A 20,667-nucleotide genomic window follows, 5' to 3' on the forward strand; every position below is an offset into this window, starting at 1 on the left:
GGTGACTTAGTGTCATGTGGGGCCGCACCTACACGCGGGCCCGCGACGCCAGGAGGGTTGAGGCTAGGGCGTTTAAGGTGGGCGCCAATAGCAGCTCACCTAAGGAAGGTTCGTCCAAAGAGGAAAGTAGCAGCAACTCAACCAAGGAAGGTCCGTCCAAGGAAAGTGGCTAGATTAGTGGCCAAATTGATAGGCCTTAATTGTAGGGGAGTTGGTTTCCAAATAAGTCATTTCCTAAATTAGAAGTTACCTAGTTGGTCGGGCTAGTGGCCTATTTGTATGGAACCATGAGGCAATGAAGGGAATAAGAAATATATCACCTTAATCTCCCATCTCCCTGTACTCTCTAAGCCTACGGCGGAGGAATACCTCGCCAGAGAAGACGGACGGCGGATACGAGTTACGTAGCCGTTGTCCAGCTGCTCGAGGGCTTAACGCCCTTGACAACCTGGTATCACGATCCCGGGGATCCTCTTCCCAGTCCACCACTACACCAGCCGCCGCCACCTCACCAACGTCCTCTGTGGCGTCCTGCGTTCCAGCCATGGGCGATTCCAACGACTTCAAGGCCTTTGCCGAGGCTCTCAAGTCACTGCAGGCGTCCGTCACGGCCAACGCCTAGGCCATCGCCAGCCTCACAGTCGACCGCACGTCCACCTCAGGCCACAAGATCGGCTACGGAGAGCACCATGGGGACCGGCCACCGAGGTTCCAAAAGCTGGACTTTCCCCGGTACGATGGTAAAACCGATCCTCTCATCTTCATCAACCGCTGTGAATCCTACTTCCATCAGCAGTGCATCATGGAGGAGGAGAAGGTCTGGATGGCATCCTACAACTTGGAGCACGAGGTGCAGATGTGGTATATACAGGTCCAGACGGACGAGGGTACTCCATCGTGGCGCCGGTTCAAGGAGTTGCTCAATCTGCGCTACGACCCTCCTCTCCGCGCCGCGCCTCTCTTCGAGCTGGCTGATTGCCGCCGCACGGGGTCCGTCGTGGACTATCAGGACCGCTTCTAGGCGCTCCTTCCACGTGTAGGACCCCTCGATGAGGCACAACGGGTCCAACTATTCACGGGGGTCTCCGTCCCCCGCTCAGCCTTGACGTCCAAGTACACAACCTGCAGTCCTTAGTGGCTGCCATGAGCCTAGCGCGCCAGCTGGAGCTTCGGGAATAATATACACCGCTGCCTCCCAAGGGCGCGCCCCATGGCCTACTGCTGACCCCTGCACCGCGACTAGCTTTCCCTGCCCCGTCGGCTGAGAAGGCAGCCACGCCTGCGATCATGGCAGATGGGCGCAAACGCCTATCCATGCAGGAGCAAGAGGAGCGCCGTCGGCAGGGCCTCTGCTTCAACTGCAACGAGCGCTACACATGGGGGCACAACCGCATTTGTACGTGGATCTTCTACATCAACGGCGTCGAGTTGGACACCGCCGACGAGTCCGCCACAGGGGATGACCCCGACATGGAGACGCCGGTGTTCTCACTTCACGCCGTCGCAGGGGTACTCGTCGGCAATACGGTACAACTGCAAATGATCGTCGCCTCCGCTACTTTCGTCGTGCTCATCGACACGAGCTCAACACACAGCTTCATCGGGGAAGCGGCTGCGCGACACTCAGGGCTAACCATCGAGCCGCGGCCTCGACTCACGGCAACGGTGGCCAATGGAGAGCGCGTGGCCTGCCCGGGTGTTCTTCGCCAAGCTCGGGTCAACATGGGCGGCATGGTATTCGGTGTCGATCTCTTCGTAATGCCCTTAGCCAGGTACGACGTCGTCCTCGGCATGCACTGGATGGCCACGCTCGGGCCCATTGTATGGGACTTCACCACCCGAACCATGGCATTCCAGTGGGAGGGGCGAGACGTCTGCTGGCGCGGCGTGGCACCTCCATCCGCGCCGACTCTCCTAGCCACCACATCTGACGACACCCTCATCGACGGGCTGCTACACGCCTTCGCCGATGTATTCACCGAGCCGATCGGACTACCTCCAACACGGGGCCACGAGCACCACATAGTCCTCAAGCCGGGCTCCTCCCCGGTGGCGGTGCGACCGTACAGGTACCCTACGACGCACAAGGACGAACTTGAGCGGCAGTGCACCGCCATGATCGACCAGGGCATCATCCGCCGTAGTGACTCAGCGTTCTCTTCCCCGGTCATCCTCGTCAAGAAGCCGAACGGGTCATGGCGCTTCTGCGTCGACTACCGCGTGTTGAACGTGCTCACTGTCAAAGAAGCGTTTCCGATTCCGGTCGTCGACGAGCTCCATGGCGCACGCCTCTTCACCAAGCTGGACCTGCGGTCGGGGTATCACCAAGTGCGGATGCGGTAGGAGGACGTCCATAAAACGGCGTTCCGCACCCACGATGGCCTCTACGAGTTCCTGGTGATGCCGTTCGGGCTGTGCAACGCCCCAGCCATATTCCAGGCTTTGATGAATGATGTCCTGCGAACCTACCTCTGCCGGTTTGTGCTTGTCTTCTTTGACGACATCTTGATATACATCACCTCATGGGCGGACCACCTCCGGCACCTCCGCGTCATCCTCAACACCCTGCGCCAGCATCGACTCTTTGTCAAGAGGTCCAAGTGCTCTTTTGGTGTTGACTTTGTCGCCTACCTCGGCCATGTCATTTCAGCGGCTGGCGTCGCTATGGACCCCGCGAAGGTCCAAGCCATCCACGACTAGCCCCAACCTCGTTCGGCGCGAGCCATGCGTGGCTTCCTCGATTTGGCAGGCTACTATCGCAAGTCCGTCCACAACTATGGTGCCATTGCAGCACCCCTCACGACACTCTTGAAGAAAGAGGGGTTCGTATGGTTCGACGAGGCAACCGCCGCTTTCAGTGCCCTCAAAAGGGCAGTGACGACATCATCGGTGTTGACATTACCGGACTTCTCCATGCCCTTCATCGTGGAGTGCAACGCGTCCACCTATGGCTTCGTTGCGGTGCTCATACAGGAGGCTCATCCGATCGCCTTCTTCAGCCGTCCTGTGGCGCCCCGCCATCGCTCCCTTGCGGCCTATGAGCGCGAACTCATCGGGCTTGTGCTTGTCGTACGACATTGGAGGTCGTACCTGTGGGGGTGACGCTTCGTCATCAAGACAGACCACTACAACCTTAAGTACCTCCTCGATCAGCGCCTGGCGACCATTTCGCAGCATCATTGGGTGGGCAAGCTCCTCGGGTTCGACTTCTCCGATGAGTACAAGTCAGGAGCAACGAACACGGTGGCCGACGTGCTATCGCGTCGCGACACCGACGAGGACGGCATGGGGACTCTCCAGGCAATCTCAGCTCCCCGCTTCGACTTCATCAGCCGCCTCCGACACGCCCAAGCTACTGAGCCCGCTCTGGCTGCCATCCACGACGAAGTCAGGGTAGGCACACGCACTGATCCATGGGCGGTGGCCAACGACATGGTTCTCTACGACAGGCGCCTGTACATCCCACCGGCCTCGCCACTTCTGTAGGAGATTGTGGCGGCTATCCATAATGATGGACATGAGGGCGTCCAACGCACACTACACCGCCTCCGTCGTGACTTCCATTTTCCCAACATGCGGAGTGTGGTGCAGGACTTCGTACGGGCATGTCCCACTTGTCAGCGGTACAAGTCGGAGCATCTTCACCCGACAGGTCTCCTCATGCCACTACCGATTCCCACCATCGTTTGGGCAGACATCGGCCTCGACTTCATTGAAGCACTGCCCCGTGTCAATGGGAAGTCGGTGATCCTCTCCATCGTCGACCGCTTCAGCAAGTATTGCCACTTCATCGCCCTCGGCCACCCATACACCGCCGAGTCAGTGGCGCAGGCCTTCTTCGCTAACATTGTACGCCTCCATGGCGTGTCGCAATCCATGGTGTCCGACCGCGACACGGTGTTCACCTCGATGTTCTGGCGTGAGCTCATGCGGCTCATGGGCACTAAGCTACACATGTCATCCGCCTTCCACCCACAGTCAGACGGCCAGACGGAGGCGACCAACCGCGTCATCATTATGTACCTCCGCTGTTTCACAGGCGACCGTCCTCGACAATGGCTTCGCTGGCTGCCGTGGGCTGAATACGTGTACAACACGGCATACCAGTCCTCGCTACGGGAGACGCCATTCCGGGTGGTGTATGGTCGTGGCCCACCCTCCATCCACTCTTATGAGCCTGGTGAAACAAGGGTGGATGCGGTCGCACGCAACATGGAGGAGCGCAAGGCATTCTTCGCCGATGTGCGCTATCGCCTCGAGCAGGCACAGGCGGTGCAGAAACGCCACTACGACAAGCAACACCGGCCAGTGACATGCAGTCGGCGACTGGGCGCTCCTTCGACTTCGCCAGCGAGCTCCGTCCTCACTGCCACAACAGACATCGGGCAAACTGAAGCCCCGCTTCCTAGGGCCATACCGCGTCATCGAGCTGATCAACAACGTCGCCGTTCGCCTGGAGCTACCACCACAGGCCCGCATTCATGACGTCTTCCACGTGGGCACCCTGAAGAAGTTTGTAGGTGCACCTCCATCTACCCCACCGCCCCTACCCGACATCCATCATGGGGCGATTGTTCCAGAGCTAGCTCGGGTGGAACGCACTCGCCTGGCACAGGGTGTTCAACAGGTGCTGGTCCAGTGGTGGGGCGAACCAGAAACTTCGGTGACCTGGGAGGACCTCGACAAGTTTCGCGCCACCTACCCAGATTTTCAGCTCAAGGACGAACTGGACCTTGAGGGGGGGGAGAGATGTCATGTGGGGTCACACCTACACGCGGGCTCGCGACGCTAGGAGGGCTGAGGCTAGGGCGTTTAAGGTGGGCGCCAACAGCAGCTCACCTAAGGAAGGTTCGTCCAAAGAGGAAAGTAGCAGGAGCTCAGCCAAGGAAGGTCCGTCCAAGGAAAGTGGCTAGATTAGTGGCCAAATTGATAGGCCTTAATTGTAGGGGAGTTGGTTTCCAAATAAGTCATTTCCTAAATTAGAAGTTACCTAGTTGGTCGGGTCAGTGGCCTATTTATATGGAACCATGAGGCAATGAAGGGAATAAGAAATATATCACCTTAATCTCCCATCTCCCTGTACTCTCTAAGCCTACGACGGAGGAATACCTCGCCGGAGAAGACGGACGGCGGATATGAGTTACGTAGTCGCGGTCCAGCTGCTCGAGGGCTTAACGCCCTTCACACTTAGTGCCAAGTCTAGTCCACGCCAACGTGCACACCGAACAAATTGAGTCGCTTCTTCTCATCAATTCGGTTAGATGTCGTGACCACATAGTTTATGAATTTAGGAGCTGGGTCGATCATCCAGTCTATACGATGAATAGGACGCTGACCAAGGAACTCAAGAAAGCGTAGGGAATAATTTACATTATAGAACAACTTTTTCTGCCACAACCTCTGTAGGAAACGGGTGACGGCTAAGAGGGGGGGTGAATTAGGACTTCTAAAACTTTTACTAAACTAGGCCACAATTAAATCCCTAGAGCAAAACCTATGCAAATAATCAAAACTAGAATGTGCAAACTAGGTTTTGTCTAAGTGTTGCTATCTCTACCGCAAAGGCTAAGTTTCAATCTACACTAAATAAGTATGACTACAAGATTGAAACTTAAATGCTTAATATAAATGCGGAATGTAAAGAGCCAAGTAGGGAAGCAAACTCTCGTGGATGACGCCGGTATTTTTACCGAGGTATCCGGAACCACGCAAGGTCCCGACTAATCCTCGTTGGTGCCCCTACGCAAAGGGAAGCCCACGCGAGGGCCAAGCACCACGGTCAAGTAACTCCGTAGAGAGCCGCGGGCCTTCTCCACGCGCAAGTGGTGCTCCGCTTCCGGCTCCTCTCGGACGCTCCCCGCCGTCTCCACTATCGAGCTTCCGGCCGAAACGCCGCGGGCCTCGTTCCCTCCGGTACACGGTGGCGGTCGTGACACAAACGCGGTTGTCACGGTCTCGCAAGACTCTCGCCCCACTCGGTACAATTACAACGACTCACACAAGAGCCGAGGGGTTGTGAGGTTTATCTAAACTCACTCAACTAACTAGGGTTCACCTAGAGCAAGCGCTAAAGCGGTCTAACTAACCTAAGCACTTCGCAAAGCACCTACGCTAATCACCGAGTGATTCTATTAAGCACTTGGGTGTTTGAGCTCTTGGAAATGTGCACTATATGCCTTGGTATGTTGCTTGGGCTCTCACACTCGAGAATGGCCGGTTAGGGTGGTATTTATAGCCTCCACACCCCCAACTAGCCATTGGACAGAAAGCAGCAGCTTTCTGTCGTTGGGTGCACCGGACAGTCCGGTGCACCACCGGACACTGCACAGTAGATGTCCGGTGCACGCCACGTCAGCCGACCGTTGGCGCCTGTAGCAGTCGACCGTTGGATCCGACCGTTGTCGTCTGCCCGTTGGCACACCGGACAGTCCGGTGCACACCGGTCAGTCCGGTGCTACAGCTAGAGAGTGCCTGTCTGCGGCCTCTCTGCGCAGACTGTCCGGTGCCTCACCGGACAGTCCGGTGCACACCGGACATCAATGTCCGGTGCGCCACCAGGCGCTGGCTGACAGCCCTCATCTTGGATTTCTTCGCTGATTTCTTCGGGCTTCTTTTGTTCTTGAGTATTGGACTCCTATGCATCTTTTTATGTCTTCTTTTGAGGTGTTTCATCCTCATTGCCTTGGTCCAATTCTCTTTGCATCCTGTGAACTATAATAATAAACACTAGCAAACATATTAGTCCACAGGTTGTGTTAATCATCAAACACCAAAACTCAATTAGCCAAATGGCCCGGGGTCCATTTTCCTTACAATCTCCCCCTTTTTGGTGATTGATGACAACACAACCAAAGTAAGCAAATAATACAAGTATTTGTACTAAAATATGCAATCTACTTGCTAAGATGCATGATTGTCCCCACAATGTGAAGTTATGGGCTTAAGCCTCCCCCTAACTCCATAATTCACTTACTTCCTATTTTTGGACCAAATAACCAAAACCACTGGAAAAACCATTTGTAGATATAAAATTTTAATTTGTTGGTGTTTGGTGTTTGATATAGTTTTCATTGCTTTGGTCCCTAAACTTCTCCCCCTTTGGAATCAACCACCGAAAAGGAAGACATTAAAAGCATGTAGGAAGTAAATAAAAGCTTGCCCTCATCAAGAAATTTTTCAAATGATACCACTAGAAGGATATTAAATTAAACCATGTGAATGATATCAGTTGAAAGGATTACTCCCCCTAAATGAGTGTTCTCTTTAGAAAGAGATTTCTCCCCCTTTAGAGATGAAGAAATACTCCCCCTGACAGAGACCCTCTACTTAGGAAAAAGCATGTGAAAATTAGAGGTGCAAGACATGATTTGAAAAGACTAACTTCCCTTATGCATAGGTAACAGAATATGAGTTAACTACTTATGCATTTTTGCAACATGGAAGCATATGATATGAAATATAGTCTAATCAAATTTTGGAGAAGACATGTAAATGATACTGAAAGTAGTCTCAAAAGATACCAATTGAAAGTCAATGATGAGCTTGAGAGACATGAGAGTTCTTGGAGATTTTTGCAGTGGAAGATTGTTGTCTTTCTCCGGGGACCTTATTTTCCTTACAATGAGACTATCACATAAAATAGACTTGAAAAGGTGTTAGTCTCAAAGTGTTAGATTATAGAGTAATCTCCCCCTAAAGGTGTGCATACAAGTTTTGAATACTTGTTGGAGACATGCACTTTGATTTGATATCAAGAGGGGCAAATTATCTACAATCCTAACTTTGGCACATATAAGTTAAATGATACAACTTGTAGAGATCAAAATTTTCAATTGATGCATCATTTACTATGGAGTGATATAAAAGCTATGTGCCGTGCTTAAATAAACATTTTAAGCCATGTAGGTTTGCTTAAGTATATGAATTAAGGACAAGCAATCCTACCATATGATTTACCTAGTATGCATGATTTTAAACAAAAGTACATAACAAATGTAATACTAGGCAAGAAAGGTAAACTAGATAAAGGGTAAACAGATACGCATATCTAAAAAACGAAGAATACAATAAAACTAGTTACCTTAGTCATGGGTGGGAAATTTGGGTCTGAAATTTTCACTAACCCACTTGGCAATAAACTTGATCCAATATGATGTATCCCATGATATACATCCCAATTTAGCCAAGTCTCCAAATTTCCCGATAACCTTCGGTCCACTCACTTCCCTTTCGGGATCCAAACCTTCTTGGTGCTTTTCATGGTTGAAATTATCTCCTTTGGCACCCATATGCGTTTGGCCCCTTTTTCTTTGTTGGCTTGCTTGTTGGCCTTGATTGCTATCACCTTTCCATTCTTTTTCTTCTTGATCAAATATGGTGTAGCATCCTTTTTGTTCACCTTTTTGATGTAGGTGTTGGAGATTTTGCTTGATGGCTTTTGCTTGAGCTTTTGCCTTAGTTTATCCCCGGTCATCGCCTTGCATTGGAAAGACTTGTGGCCTTCCATGTGGCATAGCCTACAAATCACAATTTCTCCCTCTACAGGCTTGTTCACTCCCGCAGTGGTGTTATCCTGTGGAGGTCGGATTTGTTTGGCTTTGCCTTTCTTGTCATACAAAGCCTTGCCAAGGCGAGCCACTTCTTGCTTTAATTGTTCATTTTCCTTTGCAACCTCATCCGAACATGTTTCTACAACAATATTCTCAACAACGACTTGGTTGCAGGGGTTAGAATCATCAATTAAATCAAAGCAGGAAGTAGAAGCATCTTTCTTAATTATTTCAGGTATTTTAACTAAAGATGTTGCTGGGGTGCTACCAATGATTTCTAGCTTAGTAGTTAGCTCATTGTTGTGTATGCTAAGAATTTCCATTTTCTCTAGCAAATTTTCAATAACTTCTTGGGAGCTAGCTAACTTAGCCTTAAGTTTTTCATTCTTTTTAATAAGGCTATCATCGGTAGCAGTGGATGGAGCACTAGATTCTAATAGCTCAATTTTAGTTGATAGCTCACTATTTAAGTTTGCAAAAGTTTCAAATTTTTCTAGCAAACCTTTGTAATCATTTTGAGAGCTAACCAACTTATTTTTCAAAGTTTTAAGTTGAGCTTTTTGCTTAGTGCAAACATCCTGGAAAAATTCTACGGCTTCCGCAAGCTCATCTAGAGAGGGCTTTCCCTCACCTTCATCATCACTACTACTTTCATCACTAGAGGATGGAATGCTTTTGTTACCTCTTGCCATAAGGCATTTGTGTGATGACCGTGATGATCGTGACGAGGACCGGTGGCTGCGTGTCCTTGGAGGTTCATCTTCACTTGAAGAATCATCCCAAGTTCTAACACTTGTTAGCGCCTTGCCTTTGCTCCTCTCCTTTTTGGGTTTGGCCATATTTGGACAGTTGTCCCTGAAGTGGCCCTTCTCCCCACATGCGAAGCATCCTCTCTTCCTTTGCTTTTTCCTGTCAATGTTAAAGAGAAGATCCTCGACCTGCAGGGGCACACCCATTAGATTAATCTTGCGGATCATCCTCATTACCTTTCCGACGCGTCGGATTGTTTCTTCGTCCTCGGAGGATGATGTGCATGGTTGATTATCTTCATCATCATCACTTTCTTCTTCTTCTTCCTCTTCTTCGCTTGAGGAACTTGGAGTGGGAGCCTTCTTTTTGCCCTTCCTTTCATCACATGCAAAGGCATATGGTCTTGAGGAAGTTGGCTCCTCTCCCCGACTCATTTTTCGCGACATCTCAAAAGCCGCGATTTTCCCAATCACGATGGTCGGGGTCATGTTGCTCAAGTCCTCCATGTTGTGAAGGATGGTGATGATGCTCCCATATCTTTGTTGTGGTAGCAGGGAGATAATCTTCCTCACAATGTCCGCATCACCTAGCTTATTAATGCCAATAGAGTTGAGCTCATTGATTATTAGATTCAAACGAGAATACATGTCTCTAACAAGCTCATCATCTTTCATGGCAAAAGAATTATACTCATTTAAGACTAGGCAATGTTTTTGCTCACGGACATTGGATGTGCCGTCATGGAGCTCATGCAATTTTAGCCAAATCTCATTAGCAGTTTTCAAGGTAAATACTTGATTAAAAATATCCATGCTAAGAGATTCATACAAGCAATTTTTGGCTCTAGCATTTAAATGAATTTCTTTTTCCTCACTCGTGGTGGGTTTCTCGGGATTCTTGAGGGGTTTCATCCCGTCACGGGTGACTCTCCAAACACCTAGATCAACGGCCTCTAGGTAACAAGCCATTCTAGCACTATAATATGGGAAGTTAGTGCCGTCGAAGTGTGGTGGCCTATGGGTATCCATCCCTTCCTCTAAAAAGCGTCAGCTCTTTTAGCGGTGAAGCTAAAGCGTTTCAAATGAGCCAAACCGGGCTTTGATACCACTTGTAGGAAACGGGTGACGGCTAAGAGGGGGGGGGGGTGAATTAGGACTTCTAAAACTTTTACTAAACTAGGCCACAATTAAATCCCTAGAGCAAAACCTATGCAAATAATCAAAACTAGAATGTGCAAACTAGGTTTTGTCTAAGTGTTGCTATCTCTACCGCAAAGGCTAAGTTTCAATCTACACTAAATAAGTATGACTACAAGATTGAAACTTAAATGCTTAATATAAATGCGGAATGTAAAGAGCCAAGTAGGGAAGCAAACTCTCGTGGATGACGCCGGTATTTTTACCGAGGTATCCGGAACCACGCAAGGTCCCGACTAATCCTCGTTGGTGCCCCTACGCAAAGGGAAGCCCACGCGAGGGCCAAGCACCACGGTCAAGTAACTCAGTAGAGAGCCGCGGGCCTTCTCCACGCGCAAGTGGTGCTCCGCTTCCGGCTCCTCTCGGACGCTCCCCGCCGTCTCCACTATCGAGCTTCCGGCCGAAACGCCGCGGGCCTCGTTCCCTCCGGTACACGGTGGCGGTCGTGACACAAACGCGGTTGTCACGGTCTCGCAAGACTCTCGCCCCACTCGGTACAATTACAACGACTCACACAAGAGCCGAGGGGTTGTGAGGTTTATCTAAACTCACTCAACTAACTAGGGTTCACCTAGAGCAAGCGCTAAAGCGGTCTAACTAACCTAAGCACTTCGCAAAGCACCTACGCTAATCACCGAGTGATTCTATTAAGCACTTGGGTGTTTGAGCTCTTGGAAATGTGCACTATATGCCTTGGTATGTTGCTTGGGCTCTCACACTCGAGAATGGCCGGTTGGGGTGGTATTTATAGCCTCCACACCCCCAACTAGCCGTTGGACAGAAAGCAGCAGCTTTCTGTCGTCGGGTGCACCGGACAGTCCGGTGCACCACCGGACACTGCACAGTAGATGTCCGGTGCACGCCACGTCAGCCGACCGTTGGCGCCTGTAGCAGTCGACCGTTGGATCCGACCGTTGTCGTCTGCCCGTTGGCACACCGGACAGTCCGGTGCACACCGGTCAGTCCGGTGCTACAGCTAGAGAGTGCCTGTCTGCGGCCTCTCTGCGCAGACTGTCCGGTGCCTCACCGGACAGTCCGGTGCACACCGGACATCAATGTCCGGTGCGCCACCAGGCGCTGGCTGACAGCCCTCATCTTGGATTTCTTCGCTGATTTCTTCGGGCTTCTTTTGTTCTTGAGTATTGGACTCCTATGCATCTTTTTATGTCTTCTTTTGAGGTGTTGCATCCTCATTGCCTTGGTCCAATTCTCTTTGCATCCTGTGAACTATAATCATAAACACTAGCAAACATATTAGTCCACAGGTTGTGTTAATCATCAAACACCAAAACTCAATTAGCCAAATGGCCCGGGGTCCATTTTCCTTACAACCTCCAAGAAGTTTTCAAGGGGCAGTTGATGTACTAGTGGGTGCCCCTTAGCTAAACACCGACCCCACCCACAACAGAAGGTTTTTTTGGGAAGAGTGCAAAGGAAGAAATAGTAATGGAAAAGAGGAAAAGAGGGGGGATCCCAAGTAAAGCTTCACACAAGTGGAATAAATGGAAATATGTAGAAGATGGTTATGTTTCAAGAGGACCAGTTCTATCTTGTAATACTCTAACAGACCCCTCAAAAGGCTGAAGCTAGAATCCCCAACCTATGAAGAATATGTTGTTGAAAAACCACAATTTGGTTGGCATCAATTATGGGCAAAGTCTCACTCGTGCCTAGAAACTTCTAGAGAGCACCTAGAAGGGGCGTGAATAAGTGATCCTACAAAACTTACTCAAAGCAACAAAAACTTGGAGTAAAATATGAGTTAGAGTAAATAAAACCAAGTTTGAGAGTAGAGAGAAAGAGAGAAGTTCATTTACTTGATTGCTCTATCAAGATATAATTTAGAATTAGAGCAATATCACAAGTGAGAATTTGGAACTTGGAAGAGATAAAAATTGGAATAAAGTAAAGAGCATAAGAGACACGATAATTTTTATCCTATAGTTCGGTCAAGCATAATATGCTTGCCTACTCCACTTTGTGGCGTCCCAATGGACGAGGGTTGCAATCAACATATCTTAAGTGATCCAAAGATCAAACTTAAGTACCACGGTTCTTCTTTATATCACAATATCATGTTTGTGAGGAATCTCCACAAGTTGGAGTCTCTCACGCCTTACACAACGTGATCACAATCAAAGCGGAGAAAGGGAGTAAGAACACGCACATAAGAGCACAATCACAACAACAATACACGCACACACAAACAAAGAAGAGATCACAAGAACAAATCGACAGAGTAACGGCTCAGAAACGCGCTCAAATCTCTCTCAAATACTTAAAAAACGTGGTCGCGGAGTCTCAGAGTTGTAGTGTGCTCTTGGAATGCTTGGCGTACTAGAGAGGTGTCTAGAGGCCTCTTTTATAGCCCCAAGGAGCCAAGGTCGTTGCTCTTTCCTTTGGAAACTTATGATTTTCTTTGTGTCCGCGGGTGCACCGGACAGTCCAGTACACATCGAACACTCTGGTCTGCAACGGTCACATACTATGGTCAGCAACTCATTTGGACTTCGCATCTTCAAATTTCTTGATCTAAACTTGTGCTCATGCTCATATGAAGAATGTTATTTTAAACGGGTGTGTTGAGCATTTAATCACCAAAACAACTAGAATTGGCCCAAGGGCACACATTTCTCTTTCACTTCCATTGAATGATGTACCTTTCGGGCAACAACTTCATCGCCATCAAGGCAACATGATCCTCCATCTTTATGGTACATTTCTCAAATTTGTGGGGATGATAAGCAGCCATGGCGGTGCAGAAGGCAAGGGTTAGGATTTGAGACAAAAGAAGGGCAACACTCTTATGATTTGGAAGCGACAATAAAAGAGTGAAGGAAGGAAGGAAGGCAGGGTCGCGTAACCCGAAGGCCTAATGACTCAATTATTTATAAACTTCGAGGGGAATTTATAGTCACATTCAGAAACTAAAGCAGCCAGCAATTCTCAAAAGAGATCCTGATGCCTTCGAAGACCCGATTACGAACAATAAACAGTCGAGTTCTAGGACTCCGGGGCTTTACCTAGTATCAACCATTAGAAATGGCAGGAATATTCTCAAACTCAAGTTACCTAAGACGATGACTCAATTATGTTGAGCTCGGGGCTTGTTGGAGCGAAGGCCGCCCACCCCCTCGCTCGCCTCATTTATAAAGTGAACATGACAAGTCACAACAGAGGGAGAGCGAAGTCTACTTCAACCAAGCGAAGGCCTTGGCACGGAGGGATCGACTAGGATAGGCGAAGGCCTTGCCGGCTCCCGAAGACCCGGCGCCAAAAGACGAAGGTTGTAGTCGCTACCGGCACATGTTATTGAAGCGGGCCCGTGAAGCGCCACCCTGGATCGCCTGCCCCCACGTGTAAGCCCCAACGCAGGGTAGGATTGATGGTGTGTCAGTTCGGGTTGTGCTTAACCACAATGTAATGACCTGTAATAACCCTTGAAGGGGGATATTCCGAGGATAACGTAAATAACTAGAGGCATAATTGTATTTACGATGGTGAGACTGCCCCCTGATTACCTATAAATACCTCCACATTGTACCCTGATGGGATAGGCTGAAAACACTATTGCTATAATCCACCGTGTTGTTAAGCATCAAAGCATTCCCGTTTCGCACTGCTTGGACCTGCTCGGCCACGTGTCAGTGAGTTCGAACAGGGCTAATGTAAAGAATATATGCCAGGGGTACTGTCAGAGAGGAAATCTCCGGCCGGGTGGCTGAGTGCACCCACCCTAAATCCTAAGATGAGGAGGGACCTAAGCGTTTTGCTTGTTGCGAGATGAAGGAATGAACACAAGAACACACAAAAGTTTTGAGTGGTTCGGGCCACCGGAGCGTAATACCCTACTCCACTGTGTGTTATATTGCTTGAGAGCTTGAGTTGTCTTGGATGACTTGGGTCTGAGTCCTAAAGATTGAGCTTGTCTTGTAACGTCGCATGCCTCCCCTTTTATAGCTAAAGGGGGACATGTACAAGAGTACTGAGCCCCGACATATGGGCCCAGGAACATAGCGGCTGTAGCTACTAATACTTGCTGCTGGAGCGATCTTCTTGTGCCCTGACACCCAAGATCTATATAGCCTCGGCATGCAGGGGGAAGCTTCTCGTATAAGGGATGAGTACAGTGCACCGCGTAGCACGGGCGCACTGTTTCGGCAACGGACGGGATAGGTGCACCGTCTGCAGGGTGGCCCTGGCGCAGCCTGCCAGTGGAATGGACAGGACGCAATAAATGCCATGGGGGCACATCGCCTGTCAGAAGGGTGGACAGGCGGCGCGTCCTCTCTGCAATAAATGCGGAGGCTGCGCGGCCTAGAGCCCTTACGTCATGCTCCGCCCGCTGGCCTACGTCACGGACAATAAGCCATGTGGTAGCATTAGACCCTTGACTGAGCGGGGAGCGGAGGCGCCCCGGATAGAGCCTGGACACGCGTCAATACCGGACCCATGCCTAGGTCACGACACTTTCTCTCCCGGGACCTTGTTATGGGTGGTCTGGAGCTCACTTGGTGGGGTCTGAACCCTATCCAATGGCTCCAGGCTGCTTTACTTAGGGGGTCCGGGTTGTGCGTACAGGGGTCCTGTGCCTTCTGGGCCCGATGGCGTTGTCTCCGAGAACGTCACCTTAACTGCTCACGAGATACTCCTGGGGCTGTTCTCCGCGCGGCTAAGGGTAGCCGTACAGGCATCGTGCCTTCATACTGCTCAAGGGGTACCCCTAATCCTGGGTACCGACAGTGGCCCCCGGGCCCGCCTCAGGGGAGGATGCCAGCCTGCAGGTGGGGCCAGAGTTTGGCTGGCGATCGGCTCGCTGCTCCTGCGCACCCGTTGATGCAGTTACTACCGGCCCGCTTATGGTCATGCCAACTGCCACGCCTGCCCCCGCGGCTGACTAGCCCGTGACCTCTGTACTTAATGTCTTCGTTGGGCCATGCGCGGGGTGCCTCGAGTCGCTGCATCAGTTTTGAAAATTTATCTTCTTAGTCTTCTGCGACGGCCTCGAGGAGGCGCGGTATTGGCGTGAGCGGTGGTGCGACTTTCCTGCACCTAGGAACCGGCGCACCGGGTGTATGACATGTGGGCCTAGGCCCCCATGCCAGAGGTTGGACCACCGGTTGTAGCGAAGCTAAGGGGGCGCTCAACCGCGGGGAGGTTGCATGCTCCTTGTGCGGCGGTTCGCCTCCTTGACCGCTGGTTGTGGTGAAGATGGAAGGGCGAATAACCACAGGACGGTTGCACGCTCCTTGTGCAGTGGTTCGTCTTCTTGACCGCTGGTTGCGGCGGAGGTGGAAGGGCGTGTAACCGCAGGGCGGTTGCACGCTCCCTGTGCTACGATTCGCCTTCTTCGCGCTTCGGGCCAGCTTGCACGACGTGTGAGGCCTAGCCCCATGTCATAGAATGGGAACCCTGGTGCGCATCGGGGGAGACCTTGCCCGTGACGCTTCAGGGCACGAGCGGGGAAATCTGCCTTTAAAAAGGAGTTCATCCCTCGGGCAGTAGCTATGCCCCGCTCCTCTTGCATTCACCGCACCCTTCCGCCTTCCGCCGCCAAACGGACGGTTGCACGCTCCTTGGCTTGGATGGCTTCGTCGCCGCCTCTAGCACCGCCTCCCGCCGCCAAACGGGGCATGGCTATTCGTCCTCCGCACGGGCGATGGTCGCGCCGTGCGTAGGTCTACCGCATCCGTGGCGTTCCCTGCGCAACCGGCCGCACTGCTCTGACGCCGCCCAGGGGGTTGTATAAGACGTCGTACGCCGCGGCAGTGGCGGCCGCGTTCTTGGATGGTCTTGTCCTCACCCCCGTAGGAGGACGGGGGCGAGGACCTTTCTGCACGCGGTGAGGCGGCCGCCATCGCCGGTAAGCCACCGGTGCAGAGGTGGCTGCTATCGTCGGTGCTGAGGTGGTTGACGTCGCTGGTGAGGCTGCCCATTGCAGAGGTGGTTGCCTCTGCTGGCGAGACCACCAGCGCCACCTGCCGCCAAGCCTCCAACTCTTTGGCTTTAATGGCCTTGTTGTCGCCCCCTGTAGGAGGACGGGGGCGAGGACCTCTTCGCAATGGCACACGCATTGAGGCGGCCATCACCGTTGTCCCGCCGTTCTAGAGGATTCCGCAAGGACAATGGCCGCGGGCTTTCCAGCGTGACTCCGCTGGTGTCTAGTAGTTTATACGTGCAGAGTAGAGATGGAACTAGGATTTCGCTTGAAGGCGGATATAATACTTTTGCTTTTTGTAAGGTACTTTTGAGTACTATTTATCAAGCAGTGTTAGCACTTATCTGTATACCACATTTTCCTGTTGTGTGTGATGTTGTTGACTCCTCCCTGGTACCTGGCCCCCTGCCTGGGATGTAGGCTTGATGTGTCGAGGTTGGATACCAGCGTATCTAAAAGGGTTGTAAACAACTCTCAGGAGGCAGCCTCGGCCGGGATCTGGATCTGTACACAGCTTCAGCTAGGGAGCGTTAGCAGTACACCCATAGGTCCCCTGTCTGATATTAGCCATCCTTTGATACATGCTCGGGACTCGCAGGGTTTAGTCCGGGTGGCCAAGTTGCGTATCCGGACCCCCTTGGGTCTCGGCTCTAGATAGTAGGACTCCCGTCACAGGGTGGTGGAGTGTGTAGGCTTACGGTACGGGACCAGGCTAAGCGGCTACATGGCTCCGGACCACCCCAGGAGACAACTGCCCATTTTCCTAAGCCGGACCCCAGGTTGTCGGACCCATAGAACTATAGTTCCAAATACTAAGGTACCCGTCACAAATGGTGGGCTGTGTAGGCTTACGGTACGGGACCAGGCTAAGCGGCTACACTGCTCCAGACCATTCCATGGAACGAGCTCCCATCCTTTGGAACTGGCCCCCAGGCTGTCGGACCTCCCTGCTTTCGTAAGGGAGGTCCTAAACTGCAAGCCTAGCTGCTCAATTCGGATGTCATCATGTCAGGATAGATGGGAACCGTGCGGGTGGGTTAGATAAAAGGTATTATCTGAAAACTGTAGGCCAAATCCATGGAACAGGAAGATAAAGTTGTCATAGAAACGTGTCCGAGGGGGTGAATTTCCTCTTTATAACTTGATATGCATGGGTGTAAACCATCGGGCCGGGTTTATGTGGCAGACCTCACCAGGCTGGTGTACACATATGCAAAATTTTAATTATGAAAGGAGAAAAATTTAACCCCTCAGAGTTGCTTCTATGGACTGAACTTACAGAGATAGGAAGGGGTACTTCTTCAGCTATAGCAAAGTTGGCATCCCTCGGGTTGGCATATTTCCATCGCCTTGAGGGGTTCCTCCCTGCTGGGGGGAGGTTGCGGATCCCCTCTTGGTTCAGTACTTTGCCGCAGGATTAGGTCCCGACCTTGGGTTCCCAACTATGCACGAACCGTCGTCCATAGTTCTTGGGCGCCTGGTTACGATGTGCATTTTGGGTTGCAACTTGACACCTGAGTCCGCCGCTTGAGCCCACGTCCTCGCGTTGTAGTGGCCCCTACACAAACCCATCTAAAGGTTGGACCCGTGGGGAGTCCAGAAGGGTTTTCGGGGGAAGGCAGGCTTCGACCCCGTGGGCCAGGTAGCACGGGGCCCCCTGGTGGTCCGTCTAGTTGCCTTCACCGAAATTGGAGTCTCCAGTGAAGACATCCTTCAGGACCCCCTCGGGTGACTGATACCCGAGGTCTGGTTCGGCCGTGGCCACCTCTTCGTCGTCGGCCTTTTCCTTGCCGGGTCGGTGACGAGGTGGGGAGCCATCCCCGGAAGACTGCTCGTGCCGCGCGCTGACATGTTTCGCGAGGTCGATGATCTCGCAACATTCTGCGGCGCTGTGGCGACCATTGGGGTGCACGAGGCATGTGCTGCCGTTACCCCTCGGTGGTCATGGGCGTTTGCTGCGGTCGCCTCGGCCCCCAGTCGCAGCTGCCACGACCAGAGCGGCGGAGTGCGGCTTCTCGTTGCCGCGGTTCTTTTCCTTGCCGTCCTGAGCGACGGCACCTGAGCCGCCTGCTTGGGCAGCCCCGGTCTGTGGCGCTGAGTGCCACGCACGGCCCTCAGCAGCCCTAGCGCACTTGTCGGCCAGAACAAAGAGAGTGGAGACCGTTTCCACGTCATGTGTGGCCAACTTCTCCAACATCTTTTTATCACGTACCCCCTGGCGGAAGGCTGTGATGATAGAAGCATCGAAGATACGAGGTATAGTACCTCGCACCTTGGTGAAGCGGGAGATAAATGTCCAGAGAGTTTCTCCGGGCTCTTGCCTTACTGCGTGCAGGTGGGCCTCGAACCGCGCGTAGAGCTCTTCCTAGGAGTAGATTGACCCTGGGGCGAGGTTCATGAGCCAAGTTCGGGCTGGTCCAGACAGGGCGACATGAAAATATGTTGCCATCACAGCGGTGTTTCCACCTGCTGCCGTGATGGCGATGACGTACACCTGCAGGAACTCCGACGGGTTTGTTGTTCCGTCGTACTTTTTCGGCAGGTGCGGCCGGAACTTGGGTGGCCATGACACCGCGCGGAGATGATCCGCGATAGCGGCGCAGCCCACGCTGGCCAAGGGAACACCCGCTTGGGATCGGGTGCCCATTGGTGTCTGCGGTGCTACCGTAGCGAAGTCTTGATCGAGGTTGTGGCCCTCGATGTTTTGGCGGCGCTCGCGTGCCCTCTCCAAAGAGACTCGGGCGTCCTCTCCCGCACGCCTGCGGTCAAGTTCTACCCGAAGGTCGTTGGTATGTGCGCCCCTCACTGAGGGTGAGCGCACAGACGCCGACACCTCATGTTGGCGCTAGGATGACCGTGGCCTCAACCTGGTCGAGGTAGAATGTGCCATGCCGAGCAGTCGGTCGACGTCGTCCCGCCATTGCTTCATGGCCCCTGGTGAGGCCGTGGAGCTTGGAGGGTGTCGCAGCAACTCCCTGGCTGCTGACAATGCTCTCGGGGTCGCCCTCGACGGAGTCTGGGATGTCTGTGCAGTTGTATGCTGTCGTGCGGCGTGCACAGCAGCAGTGCCCGGCACATGGCGGTTGGGAACCTGTGGTGTGGAAGAAGCAACTTCTTCCCCCACCACGAAATCCACCAAAGTCTCGGCGCGGTGCTCAACGATTTGCACCATCATGCTAAGCGAGAAAACAAGCAAAAACCTAAAGCCTAGGCCCCTACCTGGCGCGCCAAATGTCGGAGAGGAAATCTCCGGCCGGGTGGCGGAGTGCACCCGCCTTAAATCTTAAGATGAGGAGGGGCCTAAGCGTTTTGCTTGTTGCGAGATAAAGGAATGAACACAAGAACACGCAAGAGTTTAGAGTGGTTCGGGCCGCCGGAGCGTAATACCCTACTCCACTGTGTGTTATATTGCTTGAGAGCTTGAGTTGTCTTGGATGACTTGGGTCTGAGTCCTAAAGATTGAGCTTGTCTTGTAATGTCGCATGCCTCCCCTTTTATAGATAAAGGGGGACATGTACAAGAGTACTGAACCCCGACATGTGGGCCCAGGAACATAGCGGATGTAGCTACTAATACTTGCTGCTGGAGCGATCTTCTTGTGCCATGACACCCAAGACCTGTATAGCCTCGGCGTGCAGGGGGAAGCTTCTCGTATAAGGGATGAGTACAGTGCACCGCGCAGCACGGGCGCACTGTTTCGGCAACAAACTGGACAGGTGCGCTGTCTGCAGGGTGGCCCTGGCGTAGCCTGCCAGTGGAATGGACAGGACGCAATAAATGCCGTGGGGGCACATCACCTGTCAGAAGGGTGGATAGGCGGCGCGTCCTCTCTGCAATAAATGCGGAGGCCGCGCGGCCCAGAGCCCTTACGTCATGCTCCGCCCGCTGGCCTACGTCACGGACAATAAGCCATGTGGTAGCATTAGACCCTTGACCGAGCGGGGAGCGGAGGTGCCCCGGATAGAGCCTGGACACGCATCAATACCGGACCCATGCCTAGGTCATGACACTTCCTCTCCTGGGACCTTGTTATGGGTGGTCCGGAGCTCACTTGGTGGGTCTGAACCCTATCCAATGGCTCCGGGCTGCTTTACTTATGGGGTCCGGGTTGTGCGTACAGGGGTCCTGTGCCTTCTGGGCCCGATGGCGTTGTCTCCGAGAACGCCACCTTAACTGCTCACGAGATACTCCTAGGGCTGTTCTCCGCACGGCTAAGGGTAGCCGTACAGGCATC

General features: G+C 52.3%; 1 pseudogene; it reads left to right on the forward strand.

The window, feature by feature from the left end:
* The first annotated feature begins 544 nt into the window (after nucleotides 1-544).
* LOC109945136 (uncharacterized) lies at nucleotides 545-1,265 on the forward strand (annotated as a pseudogene).
* Nucleotides 1,266-20,667: the final 19,402 nt, after the last annotated feature.

The sequence above is a fragment of the Zea mays genome, chromosome 3 (assembly GCF_902167145.1).
Source record: "Zea mays cultivar B73 chromosome 3, Zm-B73-REFERENCE-NAM-5.0, whole genome shotgun sequence".
Classification (NCBI taxonomy): domain Eukaryota; kingdom Viridiplantae; phylum Streptophyta; class Magnoliopsida; order Poales; family Poaceae; genus Zea; species Zea mays.